At 32.3% G+C, this 23,438-nt stretch overlaps 1 long non-coding RNA gene across 1 annotated transcript in view; it reads right to left on the bottom strand.

The window, feature by feature from the left end:
* The window catches only part of LOC111679474, a 41,673-nt gene extending 19,832 nt beyond the window's left edge, over window positions 1-21,841 (bottom strand). Inside the window, exons 1-2 of the long non-coding RNA XR_006940220.1 lie at window positions 21,673-21,841; window positions 5,478-5,570 (exon numbers count right to left, since the gene is read on the bottom strand). This is a non-coding gene — a long non-coding RNA (uncharacterized LOC111679474). The remainder of the gene's footprint in view (window positions 1-5,477; window positions 5,571-21,672) is intronic.
* Window positions 21,842-23,438: the final 1,597 nt, after the last annotated feature.

Genomic DNA, 23,438 nt, shown 5'->3' with positions numbered 1-23,438 from the left:
TAGTCTATAGTCTGGACTATAGAATAGTCTATAGTCTGGACTATAGAATAGTCTATAGTCTGGACTATAGAATAGTCTATAGTCTGGACTATAGAATAGTCTATAGTACTGGACTATAGAATAGTCTATAGTACTGGACTATAGAATAGTCTATAGTACTGGACTATAGAACAGTCTATAGTTTGGACTATAGAACAGTCTATAGTTTGGACTATAAAAAAGTCTATAGTCTGGACTCTGGAATAGTCTACAGGCCTAACTGTAAAATAGTCTATACTATAGATTCTATAGTCTTAACTATAGAATAGTCTTCTAAATTATCCAAAATAACATACTATAATGTAAATTTAGTTTGTACTTATTATTTTTAGCTGCACTGTATGCATTCATATGGAAATATATAAATGAATGTAGGTACATATGTAACTAAAAGAAGAAGCAAACATTTGAGTATGTTTAATTTTTTTATCATTCTACATACAAAACTTTACAACAACGTAAAAAAGGTCCTTGACTTTTGCCGAGTATAACAACAAACAATAAAATATAACAATAACGAAATAATAACAATAAAAAAACAAACAACAAAGAAAGAATTATTACATGAATCACTTATAATTCACATAATGAAAACACAGAAAAAAAGAACGCGTAAATGCGAAATGAATATTGAACACACACTTAACACCATCACACAGCTCCCAATTTTAACACCATATTTAGAATGACATGTTTTAAGAGAATAAAAAAACACAAAGTTATTTACGTTAGTTTTTTTTCTTAATGCAATAACTATGAATTTATATTAAAGCTTTTTTTTTATAAAATTACCATTATTTTTGAAATTTTTGTTCACTATTTTTTTGTTGAATTTTTTTATTATTTTTTTAAATTGCAAACCAGTTGTGTTCAAAAACAAAGCGCTAAGTTCCAAGACGTTACTAGTACTGGTCAAATTTATCTTTCAAAATATTTCAAATACTGCACAATAATAGAAAATATTAAAACACACATTCAAAAAATATTCATTCAAAATCAAACAAAGAGTCAGTAGAAACTGTTAGAGCGCATAAAAAGTAATGACTAGTGAGAGCTTTTTTTTGCAGAGCTTTTGCAAAAAGCTTAGAGAATTAACAAAAATTTAACTTAATTTTGTTTTAAAAAATATTCTTGTAGATTTTTTTTTGCAAATTTTCCAAAGAAAAATCCTAATTATACTTTATTGACACTTGATTTTGATCCATATATAGTTGACATTACTGAGTGCAAAACGATCATGTAAAGATCCGTAATTCACAGAGAGGGCTTTATTTAAAGCGTATCTAATAAATAATATTTGTGTTAAACATTTATCATAAAATTATTATAATATATGTAAAAAAAATACTTATTTGGTTTATTTCAAACAAAACAAGTAAATATCGTTATAAAGTACAAAAAAAAAGAAACAAATGTTTCCAGACTGTTAATTAGATATTCGAGTATGTAGTAGTACAACAACAACAAAGAAGATAATAACATTTGTTGTTTGGATTATTGAAATAAACAATTAAAAGAAACGTGTACATGTGTGTGTTTTTGTGTTAAAAATTTAAACTCAATGAACTTTAAGAAAAAAAAAAACAGACAAAAAAGTGTAAAATTTTGGTCTACAACGAAGTGAAAGTTTTCGGAATAAGACTACTGCGATCATAAATATCGGGAATTGGGAATCAAAAACACAACATTTGATTTTCTTTCGATATACTGAAATTATGTTAAATCTGTATTTTAGAGAATTGACTAGTTTACACTATAGAATATTACCCAAGGACTTCTCCGAGTCCAGACTATAGGATGTTCCAAAGTCCAGACTACATACTGTTCCATAGTCAGACTATAGACTATTCTATAGTTCAGACTTTAGACTACTCCATAGTCCAGACTATAGACTATTCTATAGTCCAGACTATAGGCTATTCTATAGTCCAGACTATAGGCTATTCTATAGTCCAGACTATAGGCTATTCTATAGTCCAGACTATAGATTGGACGGTAGTATTGTCTATAGTCTGGACTACAGAATAGCCTATAGTGCGGACTGTAGAATGGTCCATAGTTTGGACTATATAATAGTCTATAGTCTAGACCATAGAATAGTATATAGTCTGGACTACAGAATAGTCTATAGTCTGGATTATAGAACATTCTATACTCTGCTCAATAGAATAGTCTATAGTCTGGATTATACAATGGACTTTAGTTTGTAATATAGAATAGTCTATAATCTGGCCTTTAGAATAGCTTATAGTTTGGATTATAGACTAGTCAAGACTATAAACTATTCTATATGTCAGACTATAAACCATTATATAGACCAGACCATAGACTATTCTATTATCCAGAACAGTCTGTATATGGACTATAGAATAGAATATGGTCTAAACTATAGAATTGTCCATATTCAGGATTATAGAATAGTCTACAGTCTGGACTATAGAATAGTCTATAATCTGGACTATAGAATAGTCTATAGTCTGGACTATAGAATAGTCTATAGTCTGGACTATAGAATAGTCTATAGTCTGGACTATAGAATAGTCTAAAGTCTGGACTATAGAATAGTCTATAGTCTGGACTATAGAAGTCTATAGTCTGGACTATAGAAAAGTCTATAGTCTGCACTATAGAAGAGTCTATAGTCTGGACTATAGAATAGTCTATAGTCTGGACTATATAATAGTCTATAGTCTGGACTATAGAATAGTTGATAATCTGGACTATAGAATAGTCTATATTATGGACTATTGAAAAGTTTAAAGTTTGGACTATATAATGGTCCATCGTCTGGACTATAGAATAGTCCATTGTCTGGACTATAGAATAGTCTATAGTCTGGGCTATAGAATAGTCTATAGTTTGGACTATAGAATAGTTTATAGTTTGGACTATAGAATAGTTTATAGTTTGGACTATAGCATAGTTTATAGTCTGGGTTATGGAATAGTCTATAGTCTGGACTATAGAATAGTCTAAAAAAATAAAATAATTTTGATTTTCATTGATTTTGTTTTCTGCCTTTTTTATGGGCAGACACTATTTGTCTACCATTTTTAAAAACCTTGTTTAGAGGTTAAATATTTTTCTCTCGACCACATATAGAAAACAAAAACTATGTAAAATCGCATTACACTACTACAATGTTAGTAATGATAGCTACAGCAATAACAACAATAAGAATAAGAATAACAGCAAACAAAATTAAAAAAAAATCGCTATTATTTTCATTTTAACGGGAAATATCAATAAAATAAATTCAAAACACTTAATGAATGTAATGACAATGATGTTTTGTTGTTGTTGTTGCTGTATTGTTCAATGGCAGACTGGTGCGGACTGTCACAAAATTTAACAATACAAATGAAGAGAACGTAGATTTTACTATAATATATGCAAATCAGCCCTAATACAGAAATAAAAATGTCGGACATTTTCTTTGTACAACTTTCCTTAAAGAGATGTCATTGATTGATTTAAGAATTAACCACGCCTATATAAAAAAGAGGCGTAAATATCAATAATGATAACCGATATGGGCGAAAGAGGTCTGTCAAAATATCAGTTTCAGATTCTTGTTCATATTAACGATCTTAACACTCTTAACACTCCAAAATATTATCCAAACTATTTTAGATTAAGCCACGCCCACTTGATAAGAGGCGGTGAAAAATGTTAAAACCTTTAGACTATTCCTATTAAAACAGTCTTATTACTTTTTCTAATTATTTTGAAAATATCCTAGAAACTTTACTAAAAAAATTCCAGAATAGGGCTTCAGTTTGTCTGCCCATTAAATATTATTGCACATTAATGTTGTTGTTGTTATTTTTACAAGATGAAAAGACCATCCCATAATAAAATATACATTTAAGTTCAAAATTATAGCAACACAAATTGAAAGACAACATTTATTTACGACATTATTGCTCTTTGGGGAATAACTAGTTTTAGAACGTGTCCGAACCTGATCTTAGTTACAATTAGAACCCTATATCTAGTAGTAGTAGAACGGGTAACCTAGAGAGTTCTGTTAGATATAATTTTTGACTAAAATGGAGACACCGCAAAGGAAATAGGATAAATAAGGTTCAACGGTACTGGACGCGATTTAGGAGAGTCATAGGTACGAAAATAGAGCCTTAATCTTACTATGACGTGAAAAATGACGTGATAAATGAGGTCAATTCTAGCATGTGCTTTAATAATCTTGTGCATTTCTTTGAATTACAGAATGTTCAGCTTAGCTAAGCGCATCAAAGAAGGCTATGGATACCTGCAGACAGAAGAGGATCAAGATTTCAAGACCTACATCATGCCTCAAGAACTTGACTGTAGTGGTGGTTATCTAATGACCTTTCAGGCTCTGTGCTAGAAGACTCAACTTATACAGTAATGACTTTTGCAGGAGCTGTCACTTTCTCGGCCCATGCCCTGTCTTTTTTACTAAACGGATCTATATGATGTTTATTATCGAAATATAGATTCCTTCATTTGTGTGTCAAACTAGTTTAGATAGGATTCGAGAGTTTTTGGGGGTAGAAATAGACAAATACACTGACCGTTTCTCTTTTTTTAGGTATAACAAAGGGATCAACATATTGGGACCCAAGTATGTCTAGTGATGACAACAACCTGCTAACCCAACCATCGCCAATTAATACATGTATCAGATATGACACGACACTTATGAGTCGAACGGCTCTTTAGGTAAATTCGTCAAAACTGTGTATGGGAAACTGGAACTGCACAAAACGCATATAAGAAACGAAATTTGTCTGTATCTTTGAACGGAGCAAATCTGTTGCCACACGGGTAGAACTCCACTACCGTCTACGTAATCGCAACATAAGCGTCCAGGCATTTCGTCCGTGCAATAGCTGAATGTGTAAATTGTAATGACAATATAGGTCTGCAGGAGATTATTTATGGAATACACTTTTAGTGATAAGATTTGAAGCATATACATAAGTAGATATCAGAAATCTAAGTTTCTGTACATCGGATGATAATCACGTAAAATATGTTCCTTAACTTTTTTGTTGTGAAAAAATTCCCTTGTTGTGAAATTTGTAGATGGAATTTTGTAAACATTGAACAGCTGTTCTATACAAAATCAACTATTGTGAATGAATTCTTCACAACAAGTTCACGATAGCAATTTTTCCTTCGAGTGAAATGAAAATTTCAAGGGAACAAAATGATCACTTCTATTGGCAATAGGTGTGAAATGTGTTAGGGTTTTCCACCAACATTTTCCATGAAAACGAGTGCGAAATAAGGACTTTTAACCTAAAAAAAGCTTTAAAATAGTTTTGAATCTATTCTAAGGTAATAAATATATCGAGAGCATTAATAGTTACAAAAATATATCGGGTTTTACGGTCAGTTTTATATAGATAAATTTTTAAATAAATTATTTTTTAGATTTTGAAACTTACATCATGTGACGGTTTGTTTTTACAAAACCTTAATGGTAAATGTTAGAAATTACGTCTAGCAATGTTGCTAATTACCCGGGATCAGAAATAGTGCTGAAATTAAAAGAACAAAATAATAAATTAAAGATCATCGTTGATTTTCGAAGAATTTCTATATTTATTGTAAATAAAACAATTTGCATTCACTTTCTATCGCCATTTTAATTTTCCTATCGCGAACTTGATGTTAACCGTTCATTCACAATAGTTGATTTTGTATGCAACAGCTGTTCAATGTTTACAAAACTACATATCCACTTAATAACATCAATTTCTATAATTCTCCTCTCAACTGTTCGCATAAGTCTTGCTACAGTTTGAATTCTTATCAAAGCATGTAATTTTTTAGAATTTGTTTCAGATTATTTATAGAGAACGCAGAGTTCAAAAGCGAGACAACCTTTTTGATTAAAATTCAATAGAAAAGAAAAACTAGAAATTGAAAATTCAATGCAAATTCAAAGAGTTTCTATTGAAATCAAAGAAAAATAATAAAAATTACAAATAAAGTAATAAGAAAAACAAGTTAAAATTCTCAATACTATTTTAATAAGCAATATTTTATTATAAATTCATATTTTCAACTTTTAACTGGGTGTAATTTTCGTTTTATTTAAAAAAAATTCCATATTTTATCTTAAAACTACTTGTAATTAGTGTAAAGAATGTGCCTGTAGATTTACAAGCCTCTTAGTATTTGTTGTGATAAAAATTAATAAGTTACAAGTCCGATAACAATTTTCCCTCCCATATTTGAAATTCTTTTGTATTCCATAGACAATACAGAGAGGAAGGGAAAGGGAGAGCTAGTGAGAATATGTAAGGATCGCTAAAAATGTGTAAAAGTAACAAACACAAAACTGAGATCGTATTTGCCATGTGAAAAGTGATAAAAAACAGTACAAGTGTGTAAGAGGAAAAAAAAAACAACAATTTATTTTAAGAAAATGTGTAACAGAAAAAAAAAACAAAATAAGCAAGATCAATTGTTAGCAGCAGCTATTGAATGAGAACAGAAATTTTCAAACAGAATGAAATTATTATAAAATGAGCGGAGAGGTATGTGTGTAATAAATAATAATGATAATTAAGAAGGCAGACTGAAAAGATCTTTTTTGAGATACTTTAAAATTTCATAGAAAGGGCATCTATATAGTCTAGTCTATAGACTGGACTTATAGTCTTAGTCTTATTGGTTGGATTATAATCTAGTATATAGACTGGAGTCTTTTCTAATCTATAATCTATCTATATAACTAATGTAAACTATAGTCCAGGCTAAAGTCTAACTATCTATCTATCTATAATCTGGACTATAGTACAATCTATAGTTGTCTAGTTATAGTCTATACTCTGGACTATAGTACAATCTATAGTTGTCTAGTTATAGTTTATACTCTGGACTATAGTATAGTCTATAGTCTGGGCTATATTCTGTAATCTATCTATCTATCTATCTATCTATCTATCTATCTATCTATCTATCTATCTATCTATCTATCTATCTTTCTATCTATCTATCTATCTATCTATCTATCTATCTATCTATCTATCTATCTATCTATCTATCTATCTATCTATCTATCTATCTATCTATCTATCTATCTATCTATCTATCTATCTATCTATATATCTATCTACCTATCTATCTATCTATCTATCTATCTATCTATCTTACTTTCTATCTTTCTATCTATCTATCTATCTATCTATCTATCTATCTATCTATCTATCTATCTATCTATCTATCTATCTATCTATCTATCTATCTATCTATCTATCTATCTATCTATCTATCTATCTATCTATCTATCTACCTATCTATCTATCTATCTATCTATCTATCTATCTATCTATCTATCTATCTATCTATCTATCTATCTATCTATCTACCTATCTATCTATCTATCTATCTATCTATCTATCTATCTATCTATCTATCTATCTATCTATCTATCTATCTATCTATCTATCTATCTATATATCTATCTATCTATCTATCTATCTATCTATCTATCTATCTATCTATCTATCTATCTATCTATCTATCTATCTATCTATCTATCTATCTATCTATCTATAATCTGGACTATAGTACAATCTATAGTTGTCTAGTTATAGTCTATACTCTGGACTATAGTAAATTCTATATAGCCTAGTCTATAGTCTGGACTATAGCCTAGTCTATAGTCTGGACTATAGCCTAGTCTATAGTCTGGACTATAGCCTAGTCTATAGTCTGGACTATAGCCTAGTCTATAGTCTGGACTATAGCCTAGTCTATAGTCTGGACTATAGCCTAGTCTATAGTCTGGACTATAGCCTAGTCTATAGTCTGGACTATAGCCTAGTCTATAGTCTGGACTATAGCCTAGTCTATAGTCTGGACTATAGCCTAGTCTATAGTCTGGACTATAGCCTAGTCTATAGTCTGGACTATAGCCTAGTCTATAGTCTGGACTATAGCCTAGTCTATAGTCTGGACTATAGCCTAGTCTATAGTCTGGACTATAGCCTAGTCTATAGTCTGGACTATAGCCTAGTCTATAGTCTGGACTATAGCCTAGTCTATAATCTGGACGATAGCCTAGTCTATAGTCTGGACTATAGCATAGTCTATAGATTGAACTATAGCCTAGTCTATAGTCTGGACTACAGCCTAGTCTATAGTCTGGACTATAGCCTAGTCTATAGTCTGGACTATAGCCTAGTCTATAGTCTGGACTATAGCCTAGTCTATAGTCTGGACTATAGCCTAGTCTAAGTCTGGACTATAGCCTAGTCTATAGTCTAGTTTATACTGTTAAATGTATAGTCTAGTTTATAGTTTAATGGTTTCTGAACTGAAGTGTAGTTTAAAGACTAGGTTACAGTCTAGGCTGCAGTCTGGACTATAATATAATCCAAATATATTTTGGAATATAGTCTAATTAATAAATGAACTATAGTTAATTCTATACTACATAGTCTGTACTAGTCTATAGCCCTACAGTCTAAATAGTTTTTAATGATTCTCAAAATAACTTTAACGTCTGCCACCCATTTTTATCATTAATCAAAGATATCGCATAAAATACACATACACATGCACACACTCTTAATATATAACAAAAAAGAAGAAACATCATATCAGTAGCACTCAACAAGAACAAAACAAAAACAATTTTCCGCTGCTGCCAAACTGCCACCAACGAAACAGCAACAACCTCTCCATTCATTCATTCATCCAACTAATCAACATGGTGTCAATAATATCACAAATTAAGAGTCACAGCCTCCTTTTGTTTGTAAATATGTATGTGTGTATTTGATTACACGTGGCAACATTTGTTGCTTTATACGAAAAGATCTTGATACAATAAACAAAAGCAACAGGGGAGCAATGGAATCCATTTCAAATAAGATCGCATAAAACCATCTATTATTTATTACTCAGAGTTGAAAAATCTAAGCGCGTCATAAAATTACAAAAAAAATAATGTTTTTAATAAAAACACATTACAACTCCCCAGTAAAGAAATGTCGTCATCTTACATTGAACGGAAGTGGGTACACGGCACATTTGTGTTTTGATCATCATGTTTTAAATGAAAAAAAAAATTGTGGAGTTTTGGACAGGAATGTAATGTAAACAATAGCAATATGATCGTAAACACTTAAGGTGGTTTAAACTGCTATATAGGGAAAAGAAGGGGGGATGATTATATTAAACGCTTGATTGTAAGGGCGTTGTGTGTTTGTATATGCGCCTTCAAATTAATTAGTTTATTTAAGGATTTTTAAAGTACAGCATCCTATTTCTAAACAGTTCATTGTACTGAGTATTTATTAAAACAAAATTTCCACACGTGTTACACGTTAATTAAAGTCACACATAGATAGATTTAGACTACTCTAGATTACCGTTAAAACTTACTTAAAACTTACTTAAAAGTATTAAAAGAAATTCTAAATATAAACCCTCCTAAGAATTGGAAACAAGCTAATGTTTTAAAGATCACTAACAAGAGAGGGGGAGAAAGAAATCTGAAGATGATTAAGTTTTAGTTTAGTTTTTGTGATAACTGTACTTAACATTTGTTTAAACATTTCTAATGTCGGTGATTGATTATACGTGAGAGTTTTTTTGTTTAAATATTATGATTTGAAGAATATTTTCTATAATTAATTAAATGAAGAGGATGTTTGGTTATTGAAAACATGTAAAAACATGTAACAAATGGCACTTTTAAAGAGATTTACATTTAACAAATACTCAATATAAGAAATGGAAACGTAAAATAACTTCAACTGAGAGGATCTATATTAGAAACTTTAGAGGTTTTGAGACACCAGGTACTGAATTTGATAAATTTATAAAAACATTATCAATGTTTTAATACGTTCAAATAAAGCCTAAAGGACTTTTGGTAGCGATATGAAATGATCATCGCTATCACGATGTTAACTTCGATCTTAGATGATCAGTACTTCCACATCAAATCAAGGAGTTTTTATACCTTGGTTTGATGTGCAGTACGTTCAGTATCGTAGAGTACTTAGAGTATCAAAACTCTAGCGATACTTATCTTTCAGAAATACACTTTTAAATAAAGATAAACTGAAATGATCCTTAAAAACTATAACAGATGATCTTTTGCGATTGGATTTCTATTTTTGCCTATAAGGGATATTGATTTCAGGTCTTTCTTTTTGATTGATCATTAAATATGATTAATATTAAAATCGTTCTCTTTTTTCGAACTCCAAGTTTCAAATAGGTCTGAAAAGAAGGTATCACCTAAAATCCATCGTTCTCAGATGACCTTGTACGAGTTAATTGCAGCATAATGTGGAACTAAACAATCATTCCCAAATTCGGCATAAATTTACAACACTTTTGCATTTCAGAGAGAGAAAAAAACGATTCATGGACTCTTAATTTCTTAGCTATTCTCATGTGGATCGTTATTGGCAATAGCCAGAGAAATGGAATATTTCTCTTTTAAGATGTTTCATGAAACCTGATATAAAGGCTAGACTGATTTAGATTTTGATAAAACTCTTATCTTTGGGTCAGACACATTTTTGCAACGCAATAGTGTAAGATGAACACTGATTTTTTTCTCAAAGAAGCGAAAAAGGAGAGGAAAACTACGGAAAGTATAATACATACAAACTTGACATCAACGCTATGGTACGACTTAAAACGCCAAATAAGTAAAGGATATAGAAAAATTACATTAATCGTGCATCATGAATATGAGAAGATATGAGAAGCGTTCGGATGTCAACGAAAAATTTGTTCGGAATCTAAATAGTCTTCTTTCAAACATTTCTTGCACGAGAATACTGCTCGGAAACGTTGCACCAGATGCGATTCTTTAGTCGTTTCTGTTATATCCTTGCCAGAAAGAAACACATCTTTATATCCACAGAAACTTCGTTGATTTTAAAAGTCAGTAAACTATCTTGTAGTAGTTCGTTTGTAGGTATCCGTCACTTCTCCTAGGAAATCTTTTTACTAATACTGATGCAGATCTCACTCTTTCCATAGAAAAAGTTTCTGGCTACAAACTCTCATCAGATCGAAATATTTTTAACCGAAAGCATCTAAGTCAGCTTTAGACATTAAAGCACGTTTATGAATTATCATTTGAAAGAAAGTCACTTGACAAATTCACCTATTATGGGATCATCGTGAAAAAGATTCCCGTTTTAACTTAAGTGTAAACCCAATATGCCAAAATCCAATAGTCAAGTTTGACTGAAATCATTTTCTGCTCTAACAGGTCATATATTTGATATGATAGGTGTAAGAAGAATAGCATTGTAACAGTTTCCAAGGTGGACGGCTAATGAAGGAACGATCAGACCCTCGTTTATATGTGTCCTGTACTGATAGAGGTACGAACTAACAAGGTTTCCAAGGTGGGTTCCGTTTTCTGCAAGATTAAGCGGGCCGACTAAAAGTCTATCTATCTATCTATCTATCTATCTATCTATCTATCTATCTATCTATCTATCTATCTATCTATCTATCTATCTATCTATCTATCTATGTATCTATCTATCTATCTATCTATCTATCTATCTATCTATCTATCTATCTATCTATCAATCTATCTATCTATCTATCTATCTATCTATCTATCTATCTATCTATCTATCTACCTATCTATCTATCTATCTATCTATCTATCTATCTATCTATCTATCTATCTATCTATCTATCTATCTATCTATCTATCTATCTATCTATCTATCTATCTATCTATCTATTTATCTATATATCTATCTATCTATCTATCTATCTATCTATCTATCTATCTATCTATCTATCTATCTATCTATCTATCTATCTATCTATATATCTATCTATCTATCTATCTATCTATCTATCTATCTATCTATCTATCTATCTATCTATCTATCTATCTATCTATCTATCTAACTATCTAACTATCTAACTATCTAACTATCTAACTATCTATCTATCTATCTATCTATCTATCTATCTATCTATCTATCTATCTATCTATCTATCTATCTATCTATCTATCTATCTATCTTGGATCCTCAATGGTCCTGTTGACAAGTCAGTACTGGATGCTTCGAAAACCATTGATTAAGGCAAGCATTGGATTGCCGAGAACCTCAAAGCAGGATAGAGGCACATATAGTGTTTCCCTATTCATTCTCATCTGTACATCTCCTGCTTCAATAGTCGTTAAACGGAAGATCTAGTTCTCCAAAATGCGCACCCATAGTACAGTGTCCCGTAATGATGGACACCAATATACATAGCCTCATCCTAGAAAGTGCCATCAAACATATCATATAACAAAGAGAGGCCATTCTTGATGTCGACCAATAGTTTACATATTATATTAATATTTGATGCTCCAAATTTCAGTCATTTCAGAAATCAACAAAACATCCACTTACAGTGTTGCTATCACCTTAACTTATTCTTTGGCATTTCTTGTTGTAATATATTTAAAACAAACTATTAAATATTCTCGAACTTCCCACCGGAATTAAATGAAAACGAAACCACCAGTTGAAGCTTTGAATACTTAGGAGTTACTTTTACTTTTATATGTATATATTTGAGTACGAGTATTTGAATTGTATATGATAAATCATTAGCCGCTCACTACTACCACTACTACTAAAAATATTACAAAAATGAACCTGCCACAAACATCCCACACAATAAACAACAAACAAAATCGAAAAAAAATCATGTAACCACATAAAAAATCAAACCAAAATATATATATATATATATATTATATATTAATATATAATATATATATATATTATATATATATATATAATATATATATATATATATATTATATATATATATATATATATATATATATATATATATATATATATATATATATATATTTCCTCAGACCCATACATTCTTTATATATCTTCCTACTAATGTATGACTTTTTACTTTTTTTGTTTCTGACAACAGAGATGGGTAGAAACAGCCAGCCCGGCAGCAGTGAGCCAGACAAAACGATGAAACACCCAAAAAAAGGTCATTGGCTATGGATGTGCTAAAATACACTTAAACAAAAAATAAACGAAATTCATTTTCAGAAATGGGTGACTGAATGGGAACTTATATTTTTCCGTTTTTTATTATTATTATTATTATTATTATTATTGAAAGTCTGTCGGGTTGATTGTACTTGTTACTTCTTGTGTTTAGTAAAAGTGTAAATACAAAAAAAAACAAAAATATTCATATAATAATGAACGCCAAATATGACGAAATGAATGGAAAACATTATTGTAACACACTTAAATAATGTTCGAGAAAGAAAATGAACATTCATTCTTTCATTCATTCTCGAAAGTTCATTGACCATTCATCCATCTGCACAACTAAGTTAGGTTCACTAAACTCATTTTCAAATAGAAGTCATAAAAAGGAAAAGTTTTTGTTTGTTTTAATGTTTCATACACTCACAATTAGGATTTTGGAAGGAAACAAAACAGAGACCTTATCTTTGGAGGTTTATTTGAGAATTACATAGAATATTTAGAAGACTTTGCTCTTTTTTTATTAAAAATAAAAAAGAAAGTTCGTTGTTCTAATAAATTTTGATTTAAGACAAGGATATGATTGTTATAAAGGAAGACAATGGTTACTTAAAAGGAAACATTAGTTAAAGGTGGGGTTACACTTGAAGCAGACAATGAACTGAAGAAAACTTTTATGAACCAAACAAGGAATATGGTGAAAAGAGTCATTATTATTCAGTTGCTTATAGTTTAGCTAATAAAGGACCTCTGCTAATTGGGCTCCTCTCACTAAACTGATCTCATGATCAGCTGATATTACATTAAAGTAGTAATGAATGTAAAACTTTAGAAAGTTGGAATATTTTTCCACTAGAGAGTACAGAGAGCACACATTAAAACAGTAATCTTAATGTTTAAAAGTCCTATCGATTATTTGGAACATCACTTCTAGAAATGAAACTTTTGCCACAGAGAACATTAAAAAAAGTTTTAACTGTAATGTTTAAAAATCCTATCGACGATTTGGAATATCACTCCTAAAACAGCGTTTTTTTGGACGTGTTAATCAAAGTCATGTTAATGTAAAACATTAGGGATTATTGGACAGATTTTATGAAAATGCAGGGACTTAGAATATAATTATGTAAATTTTTTTAAGCAAGCCGCCAAAAACTGAACGAGCCATCTCCGATAATATGCATCGTCTTGTATATCTGCCAGGCGAGATGCTAAATAACATACGATAGAGCTTATTAGGGGATTAATATTGACGACAACCCAAGCATTATATCATTTCTTATCTAAGATTTGTAGGTTAGACTGAAGGACATGTATAGTCCTTAAAGACCAGAAAAGGCGTTGTTTAAATTCAAGTTTACGCACTTTTCAATGTTTTCAAGATAAGAAAAGGCTTAAGATTTCTTCCAAATTACTCCTCCATATCTTAAAGAAAAGAAGTGGATCCCCTATTCTCGGTAAATGTAGAACAAAAACAGAATGACAACTTCTTCAGTTGTCGGGACCAGTCCAGTACCGATTACAAGTGTTGATATGCTCGAAAGTTATATGTGGTCGTCATCCTGCAGTAGTGAGGAAAATGATGCGCAGATGGATACATCAGCCAAGTGTACATTATACAATTGCCAAAAATTTAGAAGAAAAAGAGAAGGGTAGACTTAGAGGTAGCCTTAAAATAAAGGGTAGGTATGCTATTCTGAATTCCCTAATATAATAACAGCACCATTGCACCGAAAACCAACAAGGATAAAGTAGAACGTATTGCCATAGCACAGTCAATAGAATCTTAAGCCAGTATACAGCATGTAAGGAAGACAAAGCCAAGCATGATAATGTTTAAAAGAAGCTCATATATATGCAATGTAATAAGCTCGACAGGAAAAAATAGACGCCAAAGTAGCAAAATTATAAATGTCAGAACAATATGTTAGAAGATCTTATCGACAATATGGCACTAAAGTACGTAATCGTTTCTAATGGCAAACTGGCTGTAATGATCATGTGGTAGGCATCTCATTCTGAAGAAATTATTCCACCTCTATGATAAGGCAAACAACTGCATATGATAAAGAACAGGCATCTCTCGGTGCCCTCAAAGTCATTGCCTACATTAAAGGATGAAACAGTAATTTGGCGTATTTTACAGGAAACAGAAATCTGAGGACACTTCCCCATAAAGGAAGATCAACTCGCTAATTTTCTCTACAACTTGAGAGCTGCAGAACGGACTATTTATGGACTGAAATGGAGGATGTATGTTTTGGTTTCTGCTGGATGAGCAAACTATCCCTTCGCTATGGGACGGCGAAAAGCTGAGTCTGATCAAAAAGGGGGATCTTTTGGTATTCTAAAAATCCACTGTCTACATAAAAGAATGGAACAGGAAATTGGCGAATAAAAGCGTATTGGAAATTCCTGAACTAAAACGGGAAAAATGGAATGTCCTTCATAGGAAAAATGAACCAGATGACACCCTTGTAATGTGCGAAAATGTTTTCAAGATCGTCTTCGATCTTTTTTAGCACGAGCGCTACAGATTCATGAGTAACGACTGTGATGGACAAATTATCTTTCACCTATGGGAGAGACTAGTCAAGAAGAGAGATCTTTCGTTACTACCAAAGAACATACTGTTACATGAACTTGGCGTGCAGATATGGAATGTCTTTTACAGGAACCTGAAGATACTCTCCCTAAGACGTGCAAGTTTATACAAATAGATTGTCTTTTATCTTTCAGATCGCTACAGATTCTTGCTTAAAGACTATACATGAGCTGAAATGGAAGATCTAAATACAAGGACGAAAAGTAAATTGGCGAAAGGAAGCATATTGAATATTCTTGAACTGAATGTGGAGAAATAGAATAGAGCAATATAGAGGAAGATCAATTTTACAACTTGAGAGCTACCGGGCGATGAGAATGGTTTCTGCTGGATGACCAAAGTATCCTTTACCTATGCGACGTCGCAAAGTTGGGACTAGTTAAGATCTTTCCTTTTATTTTTGTTATATAGACTATTCTATAGTCTCGACTATAGACTATTCTACATATAGTCTTGACTATAGACTATTCTATAGTCTTGACTATAGACTATTCTATAAACTTAATTATAGACTATTCTATAGTCTTGAATAGACTATTCTATAGTCTTGAATAGACTATTCTATAGTCTTGACTATGGACTATTCTATAGTCCTGACTATAGACTATTCAATAGTCTTGACTATAGACTATTCTTAGTCTTGACTAAAGCTATTCAATAGTCTTGACTATTGACTACTCTATAGTCTTGACTTTAGACTATTCTATAGTCTTGACTATAGACTATTCTATAGTCTTGTCTTAAGACTATTCTATAGACTTGACTATAGACTCTTCTATAGTCTTGACTATAGACTATTCTATAGTCATGACAATAGACTATTCTATAGTCTTGACTATAGACTATTCTATAGTCTTGACTATAGACTATTCTATAGTCTTGACTATAGACTATTCTATAGTCTTGACTATAGACTATTCTATAGTCTTGACTATAGACTATTCTATAGTCTTGACTATAGACTATTCTATAGTCTTTACTATAGACTATTCTATAGTCTTGACTATAGACTATTCTATAGTCTTGACTATAGACTATTCTATAGTTTTGACTATAGACTATTTTATAGTCTTGACTATAGACTATTCTACAGTCTTGACTATAGACTATTCTATAGTCTTGACTATAGACTATTCTATAGTCTTGACTATAGACTATTCTATAGTCTTGACTATAGACTATTCTATAGTCTTGACTATAGAGTATTCTATAGTCTTGACTATAGACTATTCTATAGTCTTGACTATAGAATATTCTATAGTCTTGACCAAAGAATATTCTAAAGTCTTGACTATAGACTTTTCTATAATGGAGACTATAGACTATTGTATAGTCTCCACTATAAACTACTCTATAGTCTTGACTATAGACTTTTTTCAAGTTGTTTCTAAAGTGATAAAGAAATTCTCAGTACATATTCGGTTGCTGGAAATATTACGATAATCGATCGAAAACGTATGTGTATCCCACAAGAGTTGAATCGAATAATGTTAAGATCTATTACTATTTTTTTAATTAACTTACTGAACACTTTAAAATTGTTGAACATTTTATGCAATTTATTCTGCACTGTAATTAAATTTATTTAAATGACATCACAATACTACTTTTCATAAGTTAATAAATAATAAAACAATATAAACACGTAACAAAAAACATTCCTATATATGTATATCTATAAAATAATTTAATAAATCATTAAAGTGTATGTGTGTGTGTTTTTTTTAATACTTATTGTGTCCATATTTATAACAAGAATTGTTGCGCGGTTCGTTTCAGAAATTAAACAGAAAAAAAGAAACGACAACAATAACAAAAATTATACACTCGATTTGTGTATTATTAAAGGTTTTTAACCCCCGACAAGGTCGTATGCATAACAAAATGTAGGAATTATACTAACACCCATCCATCCATACATCCAGCCATATACACTCACTATTCGCTCTCACCTAAGATTCAAAACATATACAAATGCAAAATTCATTTTAAACATAAAATAAAGCACAGGAGATGCAGTGCAAGAAACAAGCAGCAGAAACCAAATAATATGACATTTATGGAGAAACGTCAGAAAAAAACAACAACAACAACAACAGTAATAGCTAGAAAAAGTGTTTACACACTCACTCAAATTTGTAAGAAGAAGAGAGTTGGTTTAAAATATCATCAAATCTCTATTGTAAGCTCACCTGCAGCTTAAGAAATAAGCAACAACAACAAATATCGCTTTTGCTTCATCTTTCTTTCTATTTTGCAATAAAAATAGCTTTTCAAACAACAACAAAAAAAAAGCTAAAAATGTTAACTAAATTTAAAAATAAAGTCTGAAAGATATAAAAAATAGAAAAAACCAGATCAGTAGACACAGAAAATTAGGAAAAAACCAGACGCAATTGAAATTAATGCATTCATTCATGCACATATAGGCGCACACACTCACTCTTTCGAAGCATATAAACTAGCCCGTCAAACAGCTAGCCAGTGCAGCTACTCTCCATTAAATAGCAAAGCAAGAAAAAGAGATCACCTCTTTTTTAGCACGAGCCTTTAATACATGATCAAACGAAACCAATCAACCATCCACATCCACAACAACAGGACAATGACCGCGAAATTGCTGAAAATGTACATAGAGTCGAGTTGGAAAACTCATCACACAAACATCAACAACTCTTGGTGGTACAGCGCAGCGCAATTACATGGCAAAATATTATTCAGATAAACATATATACATATATATGTACATATATAAGTAATGAATGGTTGGCTACATAGATCGGGCTAGATGTGCAAATAAAATTATAAAAGAAACCCAAAGATTTAACCAATTGAAAGAAAACAGAAAAAAAAACAGATTCAAAGTTGTAAGAAAAATGGACAAATATCATCACAAATATCACACAACAAAGAGAAATTTAAAGTGTTGCCACAAGAATGTTTTGGATTAACGTGATCAGTTAGAAAATTAACGATTCAACATCAAAGAACTTGATATTTTGTAATAGATAATGTCAGTGAGCTTAATGAGCCATTAAGCTCAAGCTAATAAGCTAGACTGTCGAGAGTTTTAACGTGAGCACCTGCCGTGTCGGCCTTATCTCACGGTGGTCTTTTTCATCCACAGGGTAGACATTGTTCTTACTCACAGTGACACGCTGTGGTAAGTCTGATATGAACAGAATATACTCTGAACATATCTGGACAAGGAAGGAAAATTAATCGGTATCACTTGTATATGATACCTTTTATCCATCATCATTCAACCCAGCACACATCTCATTAATTCGACACATTCATAAGAGAAAAACATACGACACACTCATTTAGATATACGGGTGGGTGAGGCCCGCATACCTCTACATTCACTCCGTATCATATACAATTGACTCCAACCCATTTCCAACGCTTAGTCCCACAGTCACTCCTCTGTGGGGTATCTGTTGTTTTCGGCAACAGCACGGAACTTATCTAGAAATATTGACTATTATTATGCATCAGTCTTTTAAGCGCCACTTACTCTTCCCGCGAATTTGGGTTTAAACCACAGCCACTACGTGGATCCCGAAGGAACCCCAACCAACCAGCCAGGACATAGTCCTGCGGGCAACTGGCCACCCGTAGTACCCGATTATGCGGTGCTCTGGTCTGACCTCTGGCAATCTATGCAAGGACTAAGCCAAACAGTAGCTTAGACCCGGTCAGACCGGAGGTATTGGCCACCTCTTTATACCCCGAAATTGCAATAACATCAAGGCGGAGGTCTCGCCAAGGTAACATGTCCCCGGGGGGAAGAATAAGCTAGAAGTGTATTCTGATATTACTTCCTTCTTCCAAAACTAAACAAACCAGCTTCATTTATAAAGCATAGGGTATTCTTTAGATCTATCACTGAAATATTATCCATAGCAGACAAGTGATGTCCGCCACTTTCAGCGAACATAGAGCAATAGCAAAGTAAATGCTTCTTCTTTACTTTCATTTTACAGTAGACGTTATATCTAAGACCTAGACCCCTGGCATGGGTGCCGATAACACAGTGTCCTGTACAAGCTCGTACAAGCTAATCTGCTCTCTTCAAAAGCTAATAAGCAGTCTTGATCTGAGAGCATCATACAGAGGCCACATAGACTTCAAGATCTGACAATTGGTTTCACTTAACAACCTAATTTGGACTTGATCATGAAGTTTCACAAGAGTAATGCCAATGATTTTCTTTCGATTCCTTCCACATCCAACACCTCTGAAATCTAAGATCATTATATAGAGGCCAAATAGATATCAAGATCTGACGAGTGGTTTCACCAAACAACCTAATTTGCACTTCGCTTCATAAAGTTTCAAAAGAGAAATGCCAATTTTTATCTTTCGATATCTTTCTCATCCAACTCCGCGCCCTTCATGGCTAATTCGTTAGCTATATAGTTTCCCTGACATTTTTCGTTATGGAAGCCAAACCTACATGGTCATGCTTCTATCCTGGGGAATATGACTAGCATCCCCGAGAATATCGATTACTGCACTACCACGCTCCTTCCGGACACAAGATTCACAATTCAGATGTCAAATGAAATATCCTTCTCAGAACGTGCAACACTTTACATCTATACTGATGGATCTAAGTCCTCAACAGGTGTGAGTGGTGGTTTCTTTATCCCCAGCTTTAATAAGGCGGTGTGTTTTAGACTAGACGACAACTGTAGCGCCTTACAGGCTGAAATCTCAGCTATACAGAGAGCGGCTAACTGGATGAGGTACTATAGAATATGCAAAGGAAATATTCGAATTTGTACTGACAGTAAACCTTAATGGCAGATAGAACTTTATCCGGTGTCTACACAACATCCAGACTGATTCGCGAATGTTGGGTGTCTCATGACGAGATGGCGAACCATTCGTACCTGGAGTGAACCAAAGGTCACTCCAATATTCCCGAAAAACGAAATAGCAAAAACTGGTTCCCGCCGTCACATAAGGGAGCCTGCTTTCATGCTGTAAATCCTTTATTCAGCATGAACTTTATGGGTCTGCCCAGACCAGATGGTCATCAATGACCCACTGCTCAATATAAAGAATGATATGACCTTTATACGATGAGCGTAGATCTTTCTATCTGGTAGCCATCCTGACAGGGCACTGTATTATATGTGCACATACAAGAAGACTGACACTTTAGTTGACTTAATCTTCCATACAACGAATTTTGCAGGAGTTGCCAATGTAAGGATGAAGAAGAAACCGTAGTACATTTCCTCTGCATCTGTCCTGCCCTGGCAAATATCAGGACTGAGTTTCTACTTAGGCAGTCCAATATTGCATGAGCTTGCAGCTCTATTTTTCTATTCGCAGGATCCGTTACAGGGACCACTAGGACCCAAGTGAGTCGGTCAAAGGGCCGACTGCCTCAACAACCTAACCTAGGGAAGAAAATCACTCTGGGTTTATCTAGTTAGATTATACTTTCTCTTTCTTCTTGGAGAATGTCGTATTAAAGAGATATGTCCTCTTAAACATATTTTCAAATATAATGTCAAGTTCCCTGTCAATTGTCATTTCATCCTCTTTCCATAAGTCATATTCACAGTAACATTGTTCCCATTTTACCTTTTTTCTAATCATTTAAAGCTGGCAACTCTTTTTCCAATGCTGCGTACTATTTGCAGCAAAACTGTTTTAATATTTTAATGGAAACGAAAAATAAATCTTAGTACAAAACAAAAAAAATATATATATATAAACAACGCAAATATATTTTGAATTAAAGTAAACAAAATAGAGAAACATTTGTCATAGAAAACAACCAAAAACATATGACACAAAAATAGCAACGAAAACAAAGACGATTTTAACAGGCCATGAATAAAATTAATTTCACAATTGTTTGCAAAAAACAAATGTGTTGTTGTTGAAAACAAAATTAACAATAATAATAAAAAACACAAAAGAGTTAGTAAACACTTGAGAAATGTATTTTGTTTTTTTAATTTTCTTAAAAATTTTCACCTTTTTTTTGGGTAACTGATAGTAGAAACTACTTGTAGTTTATTTCGTTTTATAAATATTTTTTCCAATTTAAATTGTATTTTTTTATTATTATTAAAATATTGTTTACTTAATAATCACTAATTAAAACACTTTATTTGCTTATAATACACATTAAACAAAAGATTTTAATTATGTTTTATTTAATAAAAATTTAATTTTGGCAAACAAATTTTTTATATTTCTTGTTATTTTCTATGAATATTTTTTTGGTTTTATTTATGCATTTATAATAACAACAACGTCTTAACACAACTGCGATTCAATGAAATTTAAAAACAATCCAAACAAATAAGAGAAACTCAACAAAATCGCTCGTACAAAACAAAAAAACAAATAAACGCACGAAATTTGCCAACAACAACAGAAAACAATAATAAAGATACAATGCAAAAAACAAAATAATGTAAAAAAGAGGAAAAAACCTCATCATAATATTCACATAAAATAGTACATAGACTAAGGAGGAGACGATTGTGTGGAAATAAAAAAATTAAAACTTTAGATCAAAACTGGAAAGTCGTCTTGGTCGTCGTCTATAAGAGAAGAAAGGAAACACCATAAAAAACGACTACTATACAGACCATTGACAATGCAACAAAAACATAAAGACAACAACAGCAGCAGCAACAACGAAATTCAAAGGCCAACATACAACAACGAGTACAGTGGGTTGGTTGGTTGCTTGGTCGGTCGGTAGTTTGCGTTTTGTTGTTTTACTGGATGTTATTAGCAATTGTTGTTGCTCTACAAAGGCCGTTCAGTTTTGAGAGACAGAGAGAGGAGACTGTATGTGCAGTTTTGAGTATAGTGATGCCACATGTGTAACATTATATTCATGTTTAAGCGAACATTTGTTTCAACGTTCCGTGAATGACTCGTTTTTGGGGAATTCAAAGTCATTACTTTAAGGGATCTAGAACCCATGTAAAACGACAAGTTAGTCAAAAGTTCAGGCTGCAATAGATAAATACGTGGTAACTTTGTGACCATATCACGAGGTTAGTCAAAAAGATGGCATTTAAGGATATGAATGTCCAAGTGTCCCAAGAACGACTGTAACTGAACTCATCAAATAGGAAGGTGTGAACAAAGGTGAACGAGATCTCAGACATAAAAAGAACAGCAAACTGGCTCTAATCTCATAGGATATCGAATAGAGCTATTCTAATCTTCAGCGACACTCAAGCTGCAATCCAATGCCTGATAATACGCTCTACATCGAGACTACTTTTTTACGAACTACAATATGTTTTACGAACTCTCACAGTTAAGTCCCCGATATATACTTTACCTCAAGACTAGTTCAGGAATGCAGCACATTCTTTAAGGAGAATATAGGCCCTCGTTCCAAGGGTATACTTGAACAATAGTGTGGCTGAAAAGCTCGCGAAAATATGTGCACAAATAGATAATTTTTGTGGGACTAAGTAAAGAGTTAAAAATAAAACCAACATGTTCTACGATCTCCCTCAGGCATCCTCCGGGAGCATGTTATCTTAGTGAAATCTTCACCTTGGTGTTATTGCAATCCAGGGTAACTATAAACTGGGAAAGACAAATATATCCTCAACTTCACCATGGAATGATTTGGCATAGGGTCTAACCAGAGCACCAGATAATCTGGTACTTTGGTTGAACAGACTACCGAGCAGAATGTGCTGGATTCCTGTTTATAGAACTGATGCAAAAATTGGTGAAAGATCGGGAAAGTATCCATATATTGG

The sequence above is a fragment of the Lucilia cuprina genome, chromosome 3 (genome assembly GCF_022045245.1).
Source record: "Lucilia cuprina isolate Lc7/37 chromosome 3, ASM2204524v1, whole genome shotgun sequence".
NCBI lineage: Eukaryota > Metazoa > Arthropoda > Insecta > Diptera > Calliphoridae > Lucilia > Lucilia cuprina.
This window is presented reverse-complemented; position numbering and strand designations above follow the sequence as displayed.